General features: G+C 36.6%; 1 non-coding gene across 1 annotated transcript; it reads right to left on the bottom strand.

The window, feature by feature from the left end:
- Positions 1 to 6243: 6243 nt before the first annotated feature.
- LOC116662306 lies at positions 6244 to 6370 on the bottom strand. The gene has a single exon (XR_004318346.1). It is a non-coding gene; the product is annotated as a small nucleolar RNA SNORA27 (small nucleolar RNA).
- Positions 6371 to 9948: the final 3578 nt, after the last annotated feature.

The following is a 9948-nucleotide window of genomic DNA, read 5'->3' as shown; positions in this document are numbered from 1 at the left end:
AGGTACACACAGATTCCGAGAGAACCGATAAATAAATAGGATGCTTGACCTCACAAGGAACCCAGTAAGCGACCTTGGAAGGGTTTCACACAGAGGAGAGAGGTCCTAAGACCTCTTGAAAATGGGTCTCTCTGGTTTAAAATTTTAACACAGGATACACTTCTGTGTGCACAGCTCAAGATTAGTTTTTTTTTTAAAATGACTGTTCTAAGGAGAAAAAATATTTTATTAGCTCAAAAATATCAAGGTTTCAATATTCATATATTTAAAAAGCATGGTATCCCCCATCAACTGATGGATGGAGGAACAAAATGTGGTCTTTCCATACCATGAAATATTATTAAGCTGTAAAAACAAAGTACTGACACCTGCTATAACATGGAAGAACCTTGAAAATGTTATGCTAAGTGCAAGTCAGACATAGAAGGCCACATAGTCCTAGTTATGCTACAAACTAGTAGCATGAACTTGAGCAACTCTCCTAGTCTCTGAAAAACTCAGTTTCCTCACCTGGAAAGTGGGGATAAATAAACTGGGTCTTCCTTACAGGTTTGTTAGGAAGATCTAATGAGATAACAGATGAAAAAGTACTTCAAGTGTGACAATGATGATGGCACATTTATTAATTTTATTAGTAGTAGTAGTCACAGCAACTCTGGCTTATATCAAATTAAGATGGTGACCTGCTAATCTTGTTTTAAAATTTTTTTTATTGAAGTATAGTTGCTATACAATATTATATGTCACAGGTGTGTGACATAGTGATTCACAATTTTTGAAGTTTATACTCCATGTATTGTTTTTTGTATATATATTTTTTGACTTATAGTCAGTTTACAATGTTGTGTCAATTCCATATATAGTTATTATAAAATATTGGCTGTATTCCCTGTGTTGTACATCCTTGTAGCTTATTTTACACACAGTAGTTTGTCCCTCTCAATTCCCTACCCCTATATTGCCCCTACCCCCTTCCCTCTCCCTACTGGTAATCACTAGTTTGTTCTCTATATTGTGACCAGCTAATTTTTTTTGTTTTTCAAATCTTATTTTTTATTGAAGTATAGTCAATTTACAATGTTAGTTTCAGGTGTACAGCAAAGTGATTCAGTTATACATATACATAAATATATATTTTTTCAGACTCTTTTCCATTATAGGTTATTACAAGATATGGAATATGATTCCCTGTGCTCTACAGTAGGTCCTTGTTTATCTACTTCATATATAGTAGTGTGTATCTGTTAATCCCAAACTCCTATTCTATCCCTCCCCCCACCTTTCCCCCCTGGTAACCACAGTTTGTTTTCTATGTGACCTGCTAATCTTAAAAGACTTGGATCTTTAAGTTTGGCCTTATATGAAGTAAATAGCACAGCTTACATTTTTCACTGGTCATTGTTACCAAAGAATATATATATATTTGAGAAATAACCAGGTAATATGTATAACTATGGACCTAGAATGGATTTATTTTATTTTATTTTATTTTTTAGCATGAGTTTATTACCTGTACTTCCTTTTTATTGAAGTATATTGATGTACAATAGCATATTAATTTCAGATGTACATCATAGTGATTTGGTAATTGATATACATTTTAAATGATCACCACGATAAGTATAGTTACCATCTGTCACCATACAGAGTTGTTACAATTTTACTGACAATATTCCCTGTGTGTACACTTCATCCCTGTGACTTATTTATTTTATAGCTGGAAGTTTGTACCTCTTAATCCCCGTCACCTATTTCATCCATCCCCCCCAGCCCCTCACCCCGGCAATCACCAATTTGTTCATTATTATCTATCAGTCTGTTTCTGTTTTGGTTTGTTTTTTAGATTTGTCACATGTACTTCTTTTATCCTCATATGACCTCCATAAGCACTCTGGTAAAAGTGATTTTCTTAAATTAAGCTCTTTAACTTGACAGTCTTTTCAGATGCTAGTCTTGAGTTCCAATTCACCTTGCTAAGTGTTTGGGTAGTATAGAAATTCAGCAGTACAATCAATTTCCATTTTACGGTTTAGGCCTGAGTTCATCACTGCTAATGTGGAAAGAGGCAGTCCTAGTCAAAAACTAAAGAGTTGGGAAGTAGTGAGTCCAAGTTTCTACTTCTGACTCGGATTTTCTCCTGAGTAGTTAACATTTCCATTTCGAATACATCCTCATACTCTGAGGAAGCACCCAAAGCATTTCATAAAAGGACTGCCAACATTTATAGAGGCAACTGTTTGCTCCACTACAAGTGTAATTACATTGGAAATATTCTTAAAGCATTTAAAAAGCATTGTGTTTATTTATCAATTATATCTCAAAGCTGGAAAAAAAAGAAGTATTTGGCCATCTGAACAGAGCAAAGTTCAAAGCAGTCACTTCCTTTAACAACCAATAGAAATTAAAACATTTGCCTCTGACACAATGTTTTCCTTGGAAAGCAAAACTGATGTTTAAGATGGCAACAAATGAAAATGTTTTTGAATGATAACAGATGAAAAGATTTCTGTAGAATTTCCTAAGAAGGGATAAACTTTAAGTCGATACCTGTCAGGGCCCGGGCTCAGATCAATTAGTTAATTAATACCTTTGAGCTCGAGTTGTCAAAGGGACTCCTCTGTTCTCAACATGCTTCTCTGGGTTTATACATACACATAGAAAGTTCTATGATGCCAACCCAGAATTAAATGAGATTGTATGTTACATTAATCATAATGTATTAGTTGGGGTTCTTTGGTTGCAAATGATGGAAGCCCAACTGCAAACAGGTTTAAGGACAAAAGGAAATGTTTATATATATATATTTTAATTGAAATATAGTCAGTTTACAATGTTGTGTCAAAAGGAAATGTTTTGATCTGTGTAACTTTAGTCTCTCTTTGCAGCTTTAACCAACAATCCCAGCAAAGAGTTGCTCTCCTTTTCACTGGTTCCAGAAAGCCCTGGGATAGTGTCTCATTGGTTTAAACCTATCACACGGCCAAGGGGACAGAACACACTGCTTCACTAGGCCTGGGTCACCTTCCCACCCTGGAACATGGTTTGGGGTTGGGGGTGTGTGGCGGTTACTGGCAGTCTTGCCTGCACCATGTGGATTTAGAGTGGGACAGGGATGATTCTGCAGAGGAATACTGAAGTGCACAGGTGCTAAGCAGGAAAAAATAGCAGAATCCCCTTATGTACATGGCAAAGACCCGAGCACACTGTGAGACTTGATACAGTCTGTAGTATAACATAATAGCGTTTAACCTGCACACACTGTGAGGGGGCTATTATTCCTAGTCTCCAAATGCGTTTTCATTTGGTAATCCTCTCACATGTCAACAGACTTCCTGAATTCTGCACAACCTCTCAAAATCAAAGGTAATAAGGTGCAAAGGATACCTTTTAATTCTATTGTCCTCTTCCGCTTTCCGCATTTCAGAGATTCTGGTTTCTCAAAACCTATGCCTAATTTACTATAATAAAATAATAGTTCTGCTACTCAAATTCCCGCTGTTCTACTGAGGATAGATGAGATGTATGGATTCAGGCAAATGAGATGAAACCTTATCACATCACGTTACTAAAGTGAGGAATTTGTTATAAGGCAACTTCATCCTCAGACTTCATGCAAGGACATTAATGAAATACCAGAGGACCTTATTTCCAAAGATGCTATATTGTAAGGCTTGTGGCAAGGGCCCCAAAGATTGCACTATAGAGCAATTCTGTGTAGGTGGATCAGAATGTGCTATGCAAATTGGGGAAGACTGAGTCACACCTATGCATTTCCTTCCGTTTTTTTTTTTTTATTTATAGTTGTTTTATAATATTGTGTTAGTTTCAGGTGTATAGCATACTGATTGAGCATTTTTACAGGTTATACTCCACTCTAGGTTATTACAAGAGATGGCTGTAATATCCTTGTTGCTTATCTATTTTATATATAGTGGTTTGTTGCATTTTCTTCTTCATCCCTGAGAAACCCTGAGGTTAGTGTTCCTTCAAATAAGGGCCCACAGTAAAATTAAAAGACTGTTGTTCACTTATTATTATTCACCCATTCAATTCACTCATATTTCGAGTGCCCACTATATGTCAGGCCCTGGAAGACAGTACTTAAGAAGACATTTCTCCTGTCCTCAAGGACTTGAGAACCTATCTAGATGACATAGCTGCAAGCAATTTCAGTACATGATGAGAATCAGTACGAGGGCGACAGGACAAAGGGACATGAGAGAAGATGTCTGGCTCAGGGACTGTGGCAGAGCTTCACAGAGGAGGTAATCATTTCTAATGACTGCGTAATTAACCATCCTACGGATGACACAGAAGGAGCTCATGTAAGCCCAGTCTTCTCTCTCTCTTATGTTTGCCTGTCTGTCTGTCTGTTTGTCTACCACCTACCTATTATCTACCTATCTATCTGCCTAGCCACTCAATGTTTCTTCCAACACTTTTCAGTGCTTATAGATGGCATATAGTTGAGATTTTGCATATTCATCTTGCATGCAGATAACCAGTCGACAAAAGATCATGAACGTTTTTCATGTTCTTAAAAATTCCTCAAGAATGTTAGTTTGAAAAATTAGATTTTGGGGGAAGGGTGTAGCTCAGTGGTAGTGCCTCCAATCAATCAATAAACTTAATTACCTACCCCTCCAAAAAAATTTTAAAAATAGATTTTTATTTTACGATGATTATAAAGTTATAAGCAGTTGTAACAAATAATACAGAGAGATTTCACATTCGCTTTACCGAGATTCCCCCACGAGAACATCTGGTGAAACTATTACACATATCACAACAAGTATATTGACATTGATGCAATAAGATACAGAGCAGTTCCATCACAAGGGAATGTCATTTTTATTAGCTGTTTAATAATCTATTTTTGAATGTATGATGACTTATTAATCTTGCTATTGTTTGAAATAAATAATGCTTAGAGAACATCCTTGTATATAAATCTTTGCTGAAATCTCTGATTATTTCTGTAGGAGAAACTCCTAGAAGGAGATTTGCTAAATCAAATGATATGTACGTTTTTAGGTTCTCAATACTGATTGTCAAATTGCTTTGCAGAAAGATTGTACCAACTTACACTCCTGCAGCGCATGAAAGTGCTTGGCTGACCACACTAAGTGATGTTGAGTATTTATTTAAAAAGTCTTTGCCAGTTTTATGAGAAAACTGATATTTTGAGATTCTTTTGGTTGATTTGTGTATTGAAGGAAAACATTTTTATGTATACATATGTATGTGTATATATTAGGTTTAAAAAATTTTTTCTCCTGAGAGCTCTCTTCCTATCTTTTGACCATTTCCATTGCATTCTTATTTATTTATACTCTTTACATATTAAGGATATTATTTTTAAACTACTTTATTGAGATAAAATTAATATACCATACATTTTGCCCATTTAAATTATACAATTGAAAGGCTTTTACAAGATATGGAAGCAACCTAAGCATCTATCAACAGGTGAATGGATAAAGAAGATGTGGTATACATACATATACAGTGGAATACTACTCAGCCATGAAGAGAAGGAGATTTTGTCATTTGCAACAATATAAATGGACCTGGAAGGTATTCTTTTCATTTTTCTGATAGTGTCCTTTGAAGGACAATTAAAATTTTTTTATGATATCCAGTTTATTTAGTTATTCTTTTGTTGTTGTGCTTTTGGCGTGGTATCTAAGAAACCATTGCCTAATTCAAGGCCATGATTATGCCCCTCTCCTTTTCTAACAGTTTTGTAGTTTCAACTCTTATATTTAGGTCATTGTTGTACTGTGAATACTTTTTGTATATGATGTAAGGTAGGGGGTCCAAATTCATCCTTTTGCACATGGATATCCAGTTGTCCCAGTACCATGTTGAAAAAAATTACTTTTTGTCCACTGACTTGTCTTGGCATCATGGTCAAAAAATAATTGACTCTAGATGTAAGGGTTTGTTTCTTGATTCTCAGTTATAGTCCACTGAGCTATAAGTTTGTTCTTATGTTGGTATCACACTGTTTTGATTACTGCAGCTTTGTAGCCAGTTTTGAAATCAGGAAGTGTGATCCTCCAACTTTGTTCTTTTCAAGATTGTTTTTGGCTATTCCAGGTCCCTTGAAGGATATTATTCTCTTGATCACTATATTTCTTTGCAAATGACTTCCAATTTGCTGTTTGACTTTGTTTATGAGGTTTAGTTATACAGAAGTTTTAAATTTTATGTCAGTTTATTGATTTTTTAAAAATTACAATTTGTTTCCTCTGACAGGTTACAAGACAAACACCTAGTTTGCTTGAGTTTTAAAAGGATATTTCTTTTGCCCCACTTGAATGACCAATAAAGACATAAGTCCAAATGGCAAAGTGAAAGGGAGATTATTTGTTGATCATTTTTTATTTTTCTGTTGCTCTTATTTTTATTTTTTATGATAATTATCAATTCCTTTTTCCTTCCAGTATTATTGAGATATAATTGAAATACAGCACTCTTTAAGGTGTACAGCGTAATGATTTGACTTACATACATCATGAAATGATTATCACAATAGGTTTAATGAACATCCATCCTCTCATATAGATACAAAATAAAAGAAATAGAAAATATATTGTTCCTTATAATGAGAACTCTTAGGATTTACTCTCTTAACTTTCATATATAATATACAGCAGTGTTACCTTTATTATGTTGTACATTACGTCCCTAGTACTTATTTATCTTACAATTGGAAGTTTGTACCTTTTGACCACCTTTCTCCAATTACCCTGCCCCCTCACACCCCGCCACTGATAAGCACATATCTGATCTCTTTTTCTGTGAGTTTGTTTGTTTTTAAAGTATAATTGACCTACAACACTATGTTAGTTCCTGTTATACAACATAGCAATTCAATATTTCTATACATTTCAAAATGATCACCATGATACATCTACTTACAATCTTACAAAATATTACATTATTATTTTACATTCCCTACAGTGTACATTTCATCCCTGTGACTCTTATTTTGTAACTGGAACTTTGTACCTCTTAACCTCCCTCCCCTGTTTCACTCATCCCACCCCCGTGCTTCCCTCTAGCAACCGTTTGTTCTCTGTATCTGTGACTCTGTTTCTATTTCGTTACATTTATTTGTTTTGTTTTTTAGATTACACATATAAGTGAAATCATATTTGTCTTTCTTTGTCTGACTTGTTTCACTTAGCATAATATTCTCAGAGTCCATCCAGGTTGTCACAAATGGCAAGATTTCATTTTTGCTTTATGGCTGAGTAATATTCCATTGTATGTATATACAACATCTTCTTTATTCATTCATTTATCGATGGACACCTTGGTTGCTTCCATATCTTGGCTATTGGAAAAAAATGCTTCAATGAACATTGGGGTGAATATATCTTTTCGAATCAGTGTCGTTGATTTCTTTGGAAAAATACCCGAAAGTGGAATTGCTGGATCATATGGCACTTCTGTTTTTAATTTTTTGAGGAAACTCCATACTGTTTGCCATACTGGCTGTACCAGCTTACATTCTCACCAATAATGCACAACATTTCCTTTTTCTCCACATCCTCACCAGCACTTATCTCCTGCCTTTTTAATAACAGCCATTCTGACAGGTGTGAAGTGATATCACATTGTGGTTTTGATTTGCATTTCCTGGATGATTAGTTATGTTGAGCATCTTTTATGTGTCTGTTGGCCATCTGCATGTCTTCTTTGGAAAAATGTCTATTCAGTTCCTCTGCCCATTTTTACTCGGGCTGATTTTTGATGTTGAATTGTATGAGTTCTTTATATATTTTAGATATAAACCCTGTATCACATATATCTTATGCAAATATCTTCTCCCATTCTGTAGGCAACCTTTTTGTTTTGTTGAATAGTTTCCTTTGCTATGTAAAAGCTTTTTAGTTTGAATAGGTCCCATTTGTTTATTTTTGTTTTTATTTCCATTGCCTGAGGAGATGTAACCAAAAAAAAAAAAATTGCTGAGAACAATATCAAAGAGCATACTGCTTATGTTTTCTTCTAGGAGATCGGGTCTTACACTGAAGTCTTTAATCCATTTTGAGTTTATTTTTGTATATGGCATGAGAAAGTAGTCCAGTTTGATTCTTTTGCATGTAGCTGTCCAGTTTTCCCAGCACCATTTACTACAGAGACTGTCTTTCCCCCATTGTGTATTCTTGCCTCCTTTGTCATAGATTAATTTCCCATGTGAGTGTGGGTTCATTTCTGGACTCTCTGTTCTGTTCCATTGGGCTATGTGTCTGTTTTTCTGCCAGTACCATACTGTTTTGATTACTATAGCTTTGTAGTATCATTTGAAACCAAGGAGTCTTGCTTTTATATTCAGAAAAATTATTTTTCATTGTTAATTTCTCAGACCTTTCTGAACCTAAATTTCTGAACCTAAATTTATTTTTCTATTTGTTTCCTTCTTTATTTAGAAAATGAGTTACAGAAAAACCAATCACTTATTGTGAAAAATTTAACTTAATTACTTATAAAGCAAAGAGTGAGAACTCCCCCATAACCAAGTGATTCCCAGTCTCACTCTCCAGAGATCACCACTATTAGCAACTTGTATCTCTCCCAGCCATTTTCTATGCAGATACACATGTATAGTGTTTAAAAAGTGGGATCAAACTAATAAATATTCTTCTGCATCTTACTTTTTTCACTTGACAGTATAGCAGGGCATCTTCCTATATGTGGCCAATCACATACTTTTTTGTTATGCTACCTAAAGCCTTCTCCACCCCATGGTTATAAACATATCCTCCTATGTAGTCATCTAGTACTTTTATAGACTATTTTTTATTTATTTTTAACTTAAAAGAAAGTTATTAAATTAAAATAAAGTTGTAAAAGAACAACAACTGTAGCATCAGTAGAATTCTTAATGTCATCTTGTCTACAACAGAGGGGACAGTAATAAGCTCCTCTCCCGTCTGCGCATATTCAAGAGAGGGGCTGGAGAACATGCTGCCTGTTGACACATTCAGAGCTCAAACTGGCTAGAGGAAGAGGGGAGTGTGTGTGTGTGTGTGTGTGTGTGTGTGTGTGTGTTTGCCCGCACGTACGTTTTCCTCTCCACCTTACTCATGCCTTTTGTACTTGTCTGCACCCATTCTCTGGAGGTATAAATCAGTGATTCCTCATAGAGTGTTCAAATGGTTGGTCTATGTAACATCAGACCACTCTCCTCTGCCAGAAAATTTTGAGAAGGATAAGGATTAAAGAAAGAAGTGACACTTGCAATTCCCATAAAGATTTCTAGCATTGGAGCAAAATCCCGATGGCATTGATTCGGTTTCAGACTTACACTTTTAAAGTTGACATCCCCTGGCCTCTTCTGACATCTCATCCTGACCTCACTGGGCAGCTCTCTGGGCAGCTCCCTGGGGCGGGCTCCCGCAGGCCCTGCACACTCTCTTCCTTCCTTCCTCCATCTTTCCTCGGCCCTGAGCGATCTGGGGCAAGGCAAGAGCTCCGGCTCCTTCCCTGTCCCACCTGACTTCTTTAAGGGGTCACTTCCTCTTGCCTTTCGGTTTTCTTGTGCTCTCAGTATTCTTGAGCCCTCTCTAGGATACGTCAAGTTTCCAAAGCCTCTGAGGGATGGCAGCCCAGGTGCCTATACGGGAGGCTTCCTGAGACCTCAGCGTTTGAGATCAGGGATCTGGAGGGCAGGGGACTTAGCATCCCCAAAAGGTCGAAATGAGTGTGTGTGTGTTTGCGCTGGGGGTGGGGAGGGCATATTCTGGTTTTAGCACAGACCCCTCCAGAGAGAGTCTCCTCTCGGCACCGGTAAGGACAGCAGTCCTGGTAGGGCTACCGCAAGTGCCCTCGCAGAGCAACTCCCGCGCGCGCCGAACCTTTGCCTCGGTCAGCGCTGGCCGGATGCTAAGGAACCGCGGAGACTTGCAAGAGTTGCCATGGGAGTGCGAGGCC

This window comes from Camelus ferus, chromosome X, assembly GCF_009834535.1.
Source record: "Camelus ferus isolate YT-003-E chromosome X, BCGSAC_Cfer_1.0, whole genome shotgun sequence".
Lineage (NCBI taxonomy): Eukaryota > Metazoa > Chordata > Mammalia > Artiodactyla > Camelidae > Camelus > Camelus ferus.
The sequence above is the reverse complement of the archived record's forward strand: the minus strand, read 5'-3'. Positions and strand labels throughout refer to the sequence as shown.